The sequence below is a fragment of the Calonectris borealis genome, chromosome 5 (genome assembly GCF_964195595.1).
Source record: "Calonectris borealis chromosome 5, bCalBor7.hap1.2, whole genome shotgun sequence".
Taxonomy (NCBI): domain Eukaryota; kingdom Metazoa; phylum Chordata; class Aves; order Procellariiformes; family Procellariidae; genus Calonectris; species Calonectris borealis.
The window spans coordinates 20,239,216-20,251,879 of NC_134316.1; positions in this window are offsets into that span (position 1 = coordinate 20,239,216).

Genomic DNA, 12,664 nt, shown 5'->3' on the forward strand with positions numbered 1-12,664 from the left:
AGAGCTCCGGGAGGAGGCGAGCAGCTTGAGGAGTATCAGGGAGAGCGAGAGAGAAGCACACTACTGGAATGGCACCCTGCCTTCCCTGGGACAGGCCTGCCAGGCAGACAGCACGCAAGGTACGGAGGATTCCCTGTCCTCTCTCCGCCTGGCTGAACACAGGGGCTTAGCGGGGAGGGGGCAATGCAGACAAGCTCCTGCCCGGCGCAGCAGGCACGTCTCCTCTGTGACCACCCCACCTGCCCAGGTGCCCCTGCCTAACAGGTGAGGGGCTCTGCAAGGGGAACCGAACAATAATGAGGACGATGGTTCATCTAGCTTGGAGGTGTTGCCGAGGTTAAGTTGGCCTATACCCTGCATCAAAACTGCTTCCATAAATCAAAAAAGATGGGTCATTGTCACATGAGACTCCCCTCTGAAGGGAACAGAAGGCCCAATATGCAGACCAGACCCACTTCTTGGGGATGTCTGCTGCCTCCCTGGGGCCTGGGTTAAAGATGTGAAGAGAAAGCGTCCTGCCTTGGTACGGCCCTCAGATTACTATACATTATTGATTTTTCAGGTAGGCAGCAATGAAGTTGCAACAAGAAGCCCGAGGGCAATCAAGAGACACTTCAGGGCCTTGGGACGACTGGTTAAGGGATCATGAGCACAAGCAGTGTTCTCCTCTATCCTTCCAGTTGCAGGGAATGATGAAGGAAGAAACAGGAAGAGCCAGCAGATCAATACCTGGCTCCAAGCCTGGTGTCACCAGCAGAATTTTGAATTTTTTGATCATGGGTAGGTCTACATGACAGCAGGCCTGCTGGCAACAGATGGGGTACACCTGTCTCAAAGGGGGAAAAGGAGCTCTGCACAGGAGTTTGCAGGGCTCATTGAAAGAGCTTTAAATTAGTTTTGAAGGGGGAAAGGGATAAAACCAGGCTCGCTAGAGATAAGCTTGGGGATGGCATGCCAATGTTTGAGGGACGGTGTGCTAGCGAGGTCCTTCGGTTTGCTGTCTCAGTGGAGGTAGGGGATGGAGATCCATGCAGCAGCAAAGACGCAAGGGTTATGGTTGTGTTAGAAACCATGGAACTGTATCAGAAATAGTGTGGCCAGCAGGAGCAGGGAGGTGATCGTGCCCCTGTACTCGGCACTGGTGAGGCCGCACCTCAAATCCTGTGTTCAGTTTTGGGCCCCTCACTACAAGAAGGACATGGAGGTGCTGGAGCGTGTCCAGAGAAGGGCAACGAAGCTGGTGAAGGGCCTGGAGCACAAGTCTTATGAGGAGCAGCTGAGGGAACTGGGGTTGTTTAGTCTGGAGAAGAGGAGGCTGAGGGGAGACCTCATCACGCTCTACAACTACCTGAAAGGAGGTTGTAGCGAGGTGGGTGTTGGTCTCTTCTGCCAAGTAACAAGCGATAGGACAAGAGGAAATGGCCTCAAGTTGCACCAAGGGAGGTTTAGATTGGATATTAGGAAAAATGTCTTCACGGAAAGGGTTGTCAAGCATTGGAACAGGCTGCCCAGGGAAGTGGTTGAGTCACCATCCCTGGAGGTATTTAAAAGATGTGTAGATGTAGTACTTAAGCACATGGTTTTGTGGTGGACTTGTCAGTGCTAGGTTAACAGTTGGACTTGGTGATCTTAAAGGTGTTTTCCAACCTAAATGATTCTATGATTCTATAACACAACCGAGTATTTTATCAGAGCTGAAGTCAACTGTGCAGCCCAGATTACTTCCACTTTTGTAGACTGCATTGCAGAGAGTGCTGTGGGAAGCAGTATTTTGGGAAATGGCATGGTTAGAGAATCTGAGCCCCAAAAACCCAAGAGAGTGTGACTTGCCCTCCTTTCCCCTGCGCTGCTTGGATTTGCAAATGGCAGATGTTTCTTCTTCCCAGCTTTCAGCCTTATTTTATTTCTCATTGGCAATTGAGTCAAATTGCAGTGTACATGTGGTATCCTATGACTGTGTTCCTTATTGGGCAATGGCAATCTTTCTGTGAAACAACACATCTAAATATTTTCTTGTATTATCATCCTTGCCCAGATGAAGGTATGCTGCGGTCGGTACCTTCTGCACCTGCTCACTGTGGCGCGCAGGGAGCAGCAGTGAGGTCCCGGAGGCAGAAAAATGCTATTTTTGGTTCTGTACTTTAAATGTGTATCTCTTTTCCCTCTTCCTAAAATTGTGTTTATTATCTAGTCATGTTTCAAAGAGGCAATGAATTTCTGCATTTAAAACACTTCCGCAGAAAGTGGTGGGCTTTCTTGATAAAGAGACAGGTAGGAAGAACCTGTTGCATTTCAGATCTCTGAAAATAAAAGTCCTGGCAAATTATCATTGCTTCTCGTTTTGCTTTTATTGAAGCTGTTCCAGAGGTTTGTTGTGCCTGTATCAGGCAAGAGATGAGTGGAAGTTGCCTCCAGCGTTGGGCTGTGAAGGGCCCAGGGAGTGTCAGGGAAGAGGATGGTCATGATGAACGCCCACCTTCTCCTGGGGCCGGTGGGCTTCCTCCAGGAAGTGAGATCCAGACGGTGAAAACAGGTGATTTGCTATTCAGATAGCAGTAGAAAGGCTGTCAGGACTCTAGCTGCTGATGGATGAACTCTGGTTCTCACGAGGGTTTGTGTATTTTGTGACCGTGAGTTTTAGCTGCACTAAATATACCGTTTTCTTCCTCAAAGCACCATCCTTTTCATAGGAAATATTTTGTTAGCTCTTGTCCTGCAGCCTTCTACTGACTTAGGGGTTACATATGCCACAAAAACTGTCCATAAAATGGACTATGTGAAGATTTAATGAATATTGTGGTATTCTTAATAATCTGGTGAATAGTTGACTCTTATCTCTGTATGTGGAAGAGCATAAGGAGAGGAAATCTGTGACAAGTAATGGCCAGATGAATAATTTATTTGACAAAAAACTATTTTGTATCTTGACAAAAATCTTGTATCCCTATGAAAGCAGAAGTTCCTGAAGCAATGCAGTTTGCCTCTAGGGCAATATGCTTTTTTCTTATCTTCATTTCTCATTTTCTAGCAACAATCTTATTTACTCTATCAGAATTCATCATTAATAATCACTTGTCAGGAGTTTTCTGAGTCTACCAGCAATTATTTTGCCATTCTGCATTACACATTTCCAGAGTACACAATAGACTATATATTCCATATTTTGTAATAAAGATATGGCAAGAAAACATTTATGTTTTTGTGAATAAACAGAATGGATGTAAGATCTGAACAACAGAATGATGTAGAGGTTTGGAATTTGATTGCATTTTTACCAAGTGAAAAATGACATTAGGGTTAGAAGGGAAATATTTGCTGAAAATAAGAAAAGGTTACCTCAACTTTTTTGTAGTTACAAGACAGTATTCAAAAGAGGTATTTTTATACCCATCAGGGAGCTATCCAGGGCTTATGCAGATTTGACATTTTCTTCTTTCTTCTCTATTTGTATCTGGAGCCCAGGGTGAACAGCCTCCTTTTTGTTTGCTCTCTCTAAATATCTTTGTCTGGGCAGCTGTTGATTCAGGCCCTGTGAATAAATAAAATGAAGAGGACCTCCTGCATGATTTAAAAAGAAATGCTGTTTTCTGAATCCTGACTTACCATTTGTGGTGTTAGCATTATCTTACTTAGACAAACAAACAGCTTATTCTCCCTCCTCACGAACATATTAGCTGTTCACTTGCAAAAGCTGCAGCAAGTGAACTTTGCTGACATTAATGGGAGGTGACAGCGGGCGAGGGAAGATGCTGCCTTTGTCCGAGAGGAGGAGAAGCGCTGTGAGCCCAGCGCGCCCGCAGCGCTCCAGCTTCCTGCACAGCTTTTATTCTCCCGGTGCTTGTGAGTGTTACTGAGGGAAATCAAAGACAAAATCCTCTAAGAGTTCAGTCCTGTCACCCCCCTGCACGCCGCCTCTCATCATCGCTTAAGGAGGATTATTCATGCAAAAAACCCAGTGCTCGCTCGGTGCAGGCATTGAAAAAGGGGGTCAGCTCAAAGAAAATGCATTAATTTATAATAATAATAGCAGCAACAATCCCATTAGCCTTACGTTACACATATGGAAATGGAGGCATGGAAAAGCACAAGGTGCTGAAGCTGGGAGCACAGCTGGGTCCAGGACGTGGGCACTCCCCTTTCCAGGTCTCTGTTCTAACGAGTAGACCAAATTGCGTGAACCCAACATGTGATTGCTACCTGATATTCTTTATTAAGCATGACTATAACGTGTCAGGAGATCTTCACACAGCTCTTTGAGGTCCATGTATCCTCACTCACCTTCAGTCATATTTGCGCTGCCTCTTGAGGAGCACCAGGCGGTTTGGATGAACGTTCCTCAACTGGCAGGTCAGTGGCTGTGTTGTACGATCTAGCTCACCTGAGCCCTGTTTTGCATCCCATTAACATGTTTGAAGGCTGCCACGCTAAGGGCACCTTGTACTGATATTTTAGCTCCCGTTCCTTTTGGACGGCCCAACCCTGGAGTGGGGGGAAAGGACAAATCATAGGGACAATACGCTACGCTGCTGTGCGATGATAGGAAATGTTGGTTACTGAAATATGCTAGTTATTTTAAGGTTGAAGGTGCTAAGAGTATCAGAAAAAGTGCTGAGCATCTTCAGCATCTGTTGCCCTCAGCGGGAGCAGAGACACTCAGCCTCTCTCAGACGGCACTAAGCACTCACCAGGATCACCCTGATAATGAGCTCAGACAAATCCATGCTCCTTGGCTGGCACAAATGTAAGGAGACATGAGGAGAGCTGTTGAACACAAAGTGGAACGGACACTGTGGCTTCACCAGACATGGAAGCAGCCTGGGAAACCCTATGTTTTTATTTAAATCATACATACGAATATGCTCTGTGAGAAACACTACCCATGGCTGTAAAAGCTGAACAACAAACTGAAGCTCCAGTCTCCGGGGCTCGTGCGGGTTGTGGGGACTCCCGGGGCCGGTGGCTGCTCTGTCGGTCCTCCCTCCTGCGCCAGCAGTGAGATGGCGTGCGTGTGCAGTGGGAGATCAAACAGTTAAATTGGGAATCTTCACCATGACAACTTGTTTTCAATAATCTCTTCCCCTTCCCCCTTGCTTTTTGCCAGCTAAGGAGGATGTACATGTGATGGGGAGGTGAGGCTGCTGATTTTTAGGTAGATCTGGAAGGACTCTTGTGTTTACTGTGTCCTCATTAATGCTCTTGAGGGGCACACTTCTGGCAGATCAAAGTACTTAAATAAGCATCACTTCAATGATATTTAGCACATATTCTTCAATATTTGAAATCAGAAAGAAACTTTTAGGTCCTCTTTCAGATCCAGGAGATATTTGGTGGAGTAATGTTGTTATCAGCTGGCTTCTGTTCAGATCTGCCTGCTATTTTACCTTCCTCCAACATTATCCGGGAGTTTAGTCACCACAGTTTCTTCTCACCCACCCTGTGCTGAGCCTACGCTGAGAACATGGCCCGTCTGTAACTGCTCACAGCACGCTCCATCCCTTCCATCATCCATCCTGGTCCCTCCTGCCAGAGGGAACTCATTGCCACATGGCCTCCAGCAAGTCTTATTGCTCCAGCAGGAGACCATCGTGGGGATGGCACCTAACATGGCTATCAACACACTATCTGTGAACTTGGCAGTCCTATGTCCTATTTTCAGTACAATCCTTTCCTTCCTTTATTCTCTCAGTCCTTTCTGATGCTGATCTTTGTCCCCCAGCACCTCTGCAGCATGGTGCCGTGTAAGATCCCTTCTCCCCAGCATCTCTTCCTCCATGTTCTTAGCCACTTCTTGGTGTGACGCACTCCCTGGCTGCCAGTGGGCTTGTGTTCGACTGTCTGCTGTCACGCAGGGCTACAAAAGCAAAGTTCTTGCTACTGGTGTAGATCGTTCACCTTACCTGGGTCCCTTTGTGCTGGGTCCAGCGTGGCAGGGCCCACGATGGTGTGTGAGCTCGTGCAAATGGGCACAGGATACCCTTGGGCAACAGAAGTTCCCCTGCAGGGTACAGATACACAACCTTGTGCTTGTCCAGGGACCTCCCATGCCATCTGAAGCTGGTGGGCTGGCCACCAACAGGTCCAGCTTTCTGTTTGTGACATGTAGGGTCACAAAGTGGAAAGCTATGGTACGGTGCTGTAAATGCACAATGAACATGCACTGCGGAGGAGACGGGTCTGGAAGGGGTCCAAATAGCATGTCGCATGCTTAGCAGGGGCGATTTGACAGGGCTGCTGTGAACATCTCAGGGAAGATTATTCTAGGCAATCTCTATTGTCACCATACATTTTAGAAATCGCAGATTTAAAATGTTCTGGAGTTTCCAGTGTGTTAGAGCAGGAGGCAGTGGAGATAGATAAAAGTAAATACTGCTCATGTCTACTGTTGCGATCTTCTCCTAAACCTCCAGTACATAGGAAAAGGACATCAGATTAAATACAGGTTATCAGGCTGGAAAAGGATGAAATTCCTATTAGTCAGCATGATCAATTAAATGAAATTTAATTTCTTTTCCAAATGGGTTCACAGGACAAACCCAAAGTGTTCTGCTGACAAACCCAACCAAAATGGACTGTTCTGCGTTTCTCTTCAAGCAAATGGCAAATCTGAACCACTTCCAGAGTTATCGGTGGCTGTGTGGCAAAGCTGGCCTGACATGGTGACAGCTCAAGTGGATGAAGCTGAAGCTTGTCTGAGGAACGCATTTCTTTGGGAAAAGCCAGTCTTATGCAGGCAGCAGCTGGAGGAGGAAAGGAATGTTTTGGGGGTCATATAGACCAAACTGGCTGGAAACAGAACATGAAGTCATGGAAAGTGCAAGTGCAGTGTGGCAGGATGAACACATCCTGAGAGAAAAGATGAAACTAGGTCATAAAAACTGAGAAAAGAGGAGAAACCACACTTACTATTCGTTAGTGATTCCTAGGTTGCTTGGTAGCTCAGATCAAGTCAAGATCCAGAGACGGATTTCACAGTGATCAGAATGATTCCTGTTTTCATCTCACTTTTAAGAAAAAAACTTAAATTTTGCAAGTCTTATTCCAGAAACTAAAGGTATTTCTTACATCAGCTGTCATGTGCCAGCCCGCTCCAGCCACACAGCCGGGCTGTACCTCCCAGGAAAGGGTTGCAGCTCCCTGGTAGCAGTGTGCCAGCCAAGGGACATGCCAAGCAGCCTCCTGAGCCTTTGGGAGCTATGCAAAGCCCTGGGGCACCCACTTCTTCTCAACAACTTTCCTTTAAAGGTGAGACAAGCCTTAAAACAACGTCCTGGGCTGTCTGTTGAGGTTTTTATCAAGTGTATCTTCAGCTGCTTAAAGCTTAATCAAAACCTGACTGGAGATGCAATATTCATACTGAAGCTTATCCGCGTAAGAGAGCAGCTCTGACTGTGGTTGGGAACACCACGGGGTGGTTGGTCTCTTCTTGCCCGGTGAGATGTACTCAGCCTGAGAGTGCTCTCATTTCTCAGCAGCTATGAGGGGCTATCATATCTACTGCTTCTCTGCTGTAAGCAGTTTCATCACCTAAGTAGAGATGAAAACCCCGAAATCAGGATTGTTGAAAAAAAGTTGTTCTACTACAGGTATAATCAACTGATGGGAAGCACACCACTGACTACCTGCTGTGGATATGTGTGGAAAAAAGAGCGCGAAAGAAGCACTCATCTTTCTTGTATCTAGCTCCTTTGCTATTGTTAAAACAAAATTGTTATACTCAGCATCTCTGGTAATATGAACTCCTGAAGGGGCAGAAAAATGTTATGACCGTGCCTAGCACTGACTTTCAAGCATGCACGGTCACAAAGACAAGGACGACACTGCTCCCAGGAGTGTGGCAGCATGATGTTCCCCTGCGCTCTGTGGACCCCTTGAAGACCAACAGATTTATGGTAAACCACAAACTGTTCGAGGCCTGTTAAACTACCTGCTGTGCTGTTTTAAACCTGAGCTAAAGTAGGACTTCCAGAGGGGGAAGGGGAATTTATTTGTAGTACGTACATCTTAGAGTCCCATGTAACAACAAGAGCGTTTATTTTTCCTCAGGATGTTTGAATAGACTTGTACGGGTAAAGTTTGTCCGTTTGCATGTGGTTATAAATGTTATTGTGCTGCAACAGAACATAACCTTGGAAAAGTCAGCTATGTTGCTAGGTGAAAATCTCCAAGAGACCCAGAGGTGCCTCTTAGTATAACATGAGAATATTGTTTCCAATCCAAATAACACTTTGCAGGTTTTCTCTTACTCTCCCTCGTTCAAGAGATTTGTGCCTGAATTACCTTGTTTGCCCAGAAATGACAGGTATTTAGCCAGAAAGGAATTTGCTTACAATGTATGGTACTTTCCATCATGTCATTGGCTTATGTTGCAGCACAGTGTGGTCCACCAAGATAACATGATATGAAGTTACAGGTGATGATGTGACATGAGTCGTGGGCTACCCCAAGAAACAACTCTCCCTCCCCCTCAGAATCAAATATCTGTCATTACTCAGGCTTTGTTTCAAGTTTTTTTAAGTTTTGATCCAAGAGAAAGGCATCTGTTCTGGTGGTGTTTTTTTTTGTTTTTAAAGGCCTTGGAGCATCTGAAGCTTCAGCTGAATTAGAACCACTTTCCGAGATTGCTGAGCATGTCCAACTTTTTCTTTAAAGATGATGTTGTATTCAGGTAGACAGTATGAGACTTGTCACATAATGCCAGGGGTTTGAAAGTTTCTGAGCTTTGCTTGTAATTGCTTAAAAATGAATCCGTTGTTTGATAAATACATACACATCTGCTAATAAAGATAATAAAGATTACCATAGGTGTGGCTGCAAAGTATAAATGACCTCAGTCATTTATAAGTAGCCACATTATGATTATTTACCATTAATTTTCTATATTTTGCAAATATACATATACCCCTCCAAAACAGGATCTCCCATTCCACCCACCTTTCCCAGTGTTCAGTTAGACTGGGGTCTAAGGAACTCTTGGAGAGTTATTTCCTTCACTGTCTACAGCTACTGCCTGATTTAAAGATACAGGCTATTTGTGGATGTCTGGCACGTATGTAGTAATGATATCCCTGTATTATACTGCAGAGATTTTTGGTATATGACCTTGGCATGGCTTGTGGTCCTCTGCTTATTAGCCTGCCTTCCCAGGATTTATGTGGAATTTCAAATCTTGCATTCATCCAAGTAGCTACCATTTAATACCATAATAAATAAACGCTTGGTAATGACACAGCATTTTAAGCCTATCCCTTAGACATTGCAGGATCACAGGCAGAAGTCAGAAGCTTTTAAAGTTTTTCTACTGGGCCTCCAGCATCAGTATCTCTGGAAGAACCAACAATTACATCCTTAAAAGCTAGGACAGATACATGCATCTGTTTTTGTTCTACCAAATTAAAAAAAAAAATCAGTGACCATATATTTTAGAAGGTCGTGGTTTTATCTGAACCCTGAACTGTTGGCTTATGGTAATTCACAGGAATAAAAAAATAGTCTATAGGGTTATGTTCCTAAATTAGCTTTTGTGTGTTAACTCATATAAAAATAGACCAGAGTCTCTTCATTGAAGGTTTTATGACCCTTGGTTAGGATGATCTAAATTTATTGTATGTAAGGATTAATTAGTTAACATGTGTAATAGCTTTAAAGGTGCTAGGTATTATTATAGGATATAGACTTGGCAAAATATGGAACTGATAGTGGTATAAAATAATACCAAAGCTAAAATGTAAAATCTTGGCAATTACTTTATGGCTATATAAGCTGAACAAGCTGAAAATGATATGAAATTGCTGGGGTGGTCCACTTGCTGGAACCAAGTTTCCTGGCTCTTAATGAGTTTGCCCTTTCCATAGTGCTGAACAAGGTTTGCATCCTGCTGTTTTTTCTTGCATCTCATTCCTAATGGCTTCAAGACTTATCTTTGAAGCAATATAATTGGTTTCACTGGCAATACCTGTCAAAAAACAAGCAAGAAATGGGGAAAAAACCCACATGTGATATATTCACATACACAATTAAACATGATGCATTATGTGTTGGGAAGAGAGCTTTTTACTGTAAACTCATTGATTTGAGCTCTTTTTTTTTTTTTGACGTATTCTATACAGATCTAGTACCTAACTAGGAAATCTTTTTCACCTAAACCTTTATGACCCTTTTGTGAACTAAACATAAGAAGGGAGAAGGCTGTGCACTAAGCAATTGCTGTAACTCCCCAACAGAAAGAAGGAGGTAAATACAGTACTCGCACAGATCGTTCAGTTATTCAGCATAATTCAGGGTATGTTTACTTTGCAATAAAAAATGGTTTTGCTATAAAAACTGCTTTCTCTGGTGACATATCTCCCAGATTTAACCTGCTGACAGATGCTTCTGAGTATTTGCAGCTCCTGAGCACTCCTAAACTCTGAAAATGTGAATAGGGAAATTAGTAACATGACTATCTTACCAGCACAGGAATTCAAATGCTCTCCAGAAGTGACTGGAGATACAAGTCTGTCTACGATTTGAATATCAGGGTTCTTGGCTTTTGCCTCATTCATCTTCTAAGGCACAAAGAGAAACCTAGTTTTGTTTTTATTTATAGAGAAAGGGCATTTTGCATTCTACATCCGCCATCTGCTCGCTCGTTCCAGCGATGGCTGGGGTATCAGTAACATACTACTCTGTGGTCCGCAGAGCTTGGCGGTGCAAAATTACAATGTGTGTACATACAGGCATCTGCTGGGAACTGGAAGTTTGCAGCAGCCCTAGACCTTAAATAAATTCCAACAAGCAGAGAAAATTGTGCGAGCTGCCTCTTGCCCTGGCCCTCTGATGAAAGCTCCCCCTTTCTTTGAGTCTGAAAGAAACAGCGGCTTTGTGCCCCACATTTTATATTGCTGTGTGCAATATAAAATGTTTCTCACCTGGAAACATGCTAAAATGGCAATTCTGAGACTTCCTCTGGAGTAGGTGAGGAACAGGGTGGGATCTCACAAAGCCTTTTACTCAGCTTATTTAGTTTCCTGGTAGGCAGCTGCTTTTCCTGTGCACTCGGCTTGAACCGATTTTTCACCTGCATTTCAGACAGTCGAGTTCTGTCCTTGCTGAAGGGGCATAGCTGGTATCTGCCAGCAAGTTTTCACAGCAACTGCTTCTTGCTGTTTGGAGTAAAACGGCACGTCCTAGTTCAGACAAGTGGCTTGGTGCGAAGGGTTCTTCTAAGTTCTCTATTTCATGCTCTCTGTGGTAGGGAAACAGTGTGTTTTGGTCAAAAACACCATCACAGGTGCCAGAGACAGCTCTGGTGACAGAGGCAAATTAGGTATTGCCTACAGGAGGCAAAATGGCCATGGTCCTACTCAGCTGTGGCAGATCCTAATGATGGTTCAGCTGCTAGTGCTGGTGTATAATGAGTACCCACTGGTTGGGGGGCAGGTGAAGGGGAGGACATGAATGAGCTTGAAATCATCCATCAGAAAGAAGACAAACGTGTAGTGAGACTGACTAAATACAAAATCTTTCACAGAAGATGCTGTAGCTTTTTTGTATGAAAACTTGCTGCTGCTCTGGCAGGTAATTGCTCGTCAAGCACAAACTAGGTTCATTAAAAAGAGCTCCTGGCTTAAAATGTTCGGCTTACATCACATCAGAGATCAGACTGAATGACCCAAAAATCTCTCCCTCTAGCCTACAAAGATAGGAAGCAATCAAAGAAAAAAACCACCACCACCAGCAACAACAAAATAGGATCATTATCCAAAGCTTACGGTGACTGAACTGGCACCTAATGACAAACTGCTCCTGTCCTGCCCGACGACCTCTGAGGACGCTTTTTGCGGCCAAAATGGTCCACAACCCTTAACTGTGAATTCTGATTAATTGTGGCTGGTGCTGTTGCTATAACATCCTGCAAAACAATCAAAATCCGTTAATAACCTAACCCTTCATTATCAACATTTAAATGGATTCATCCATCAGAAAGACCCCAGCAAGAGGGCTGGTCAAAAGACAGGCTGGAATTGGTGGTAACAGCCAAAAACTGCACCTTTCCTGCAGGGACATAGAAACTTCAAGACCTCCCAGCAATCTGCTTTGAGCTTCCTTCCAGGCAGCATTGTTGTGGACACCATCTCCCCTGTAGATTAAAAAATTGTTTGTGTTGTTTTTTCATTGTATTTTATTTTCTACTCCCGAGGGGGAGTAGAATAAACGCTGGCTGGACATAGCTGGAGCTGTGCTACAGGTTAGAGGAAAAATGATTTCTACGTTACAGAAATGCTGCTTGCACTATTAAGGTCACACCGTCCTAACACGATCCTACCAGAGAGACGAATACAGATTCTGATGCATTCTGCTGTGCTATGTCGTCCTCAATTAACTGAAGGCGGTTTGCCCCAGGGCCTGCCGATTCATCTGTTTGCTGGAGCTCGCACCGAATTAACATACAACAAAATCGACAGATTCTTCCACGACAAACAGCCTGCTCATTCATCTGTTGTTTCATTGTGGTGCTGTTCTCATACCACATTTGATTTAATTTGTACGTGCCCTAGTCGTGAAAAAAATACTGTCGTACCCTGGCTTTGGGGCATGAAAGGTCAACACAGCAAATGGCTGCTGCCTTTTGGGGCAATCAAAATACGCCATGTAAGATAAATTTGGGATGGCTTGCAGATGCTGC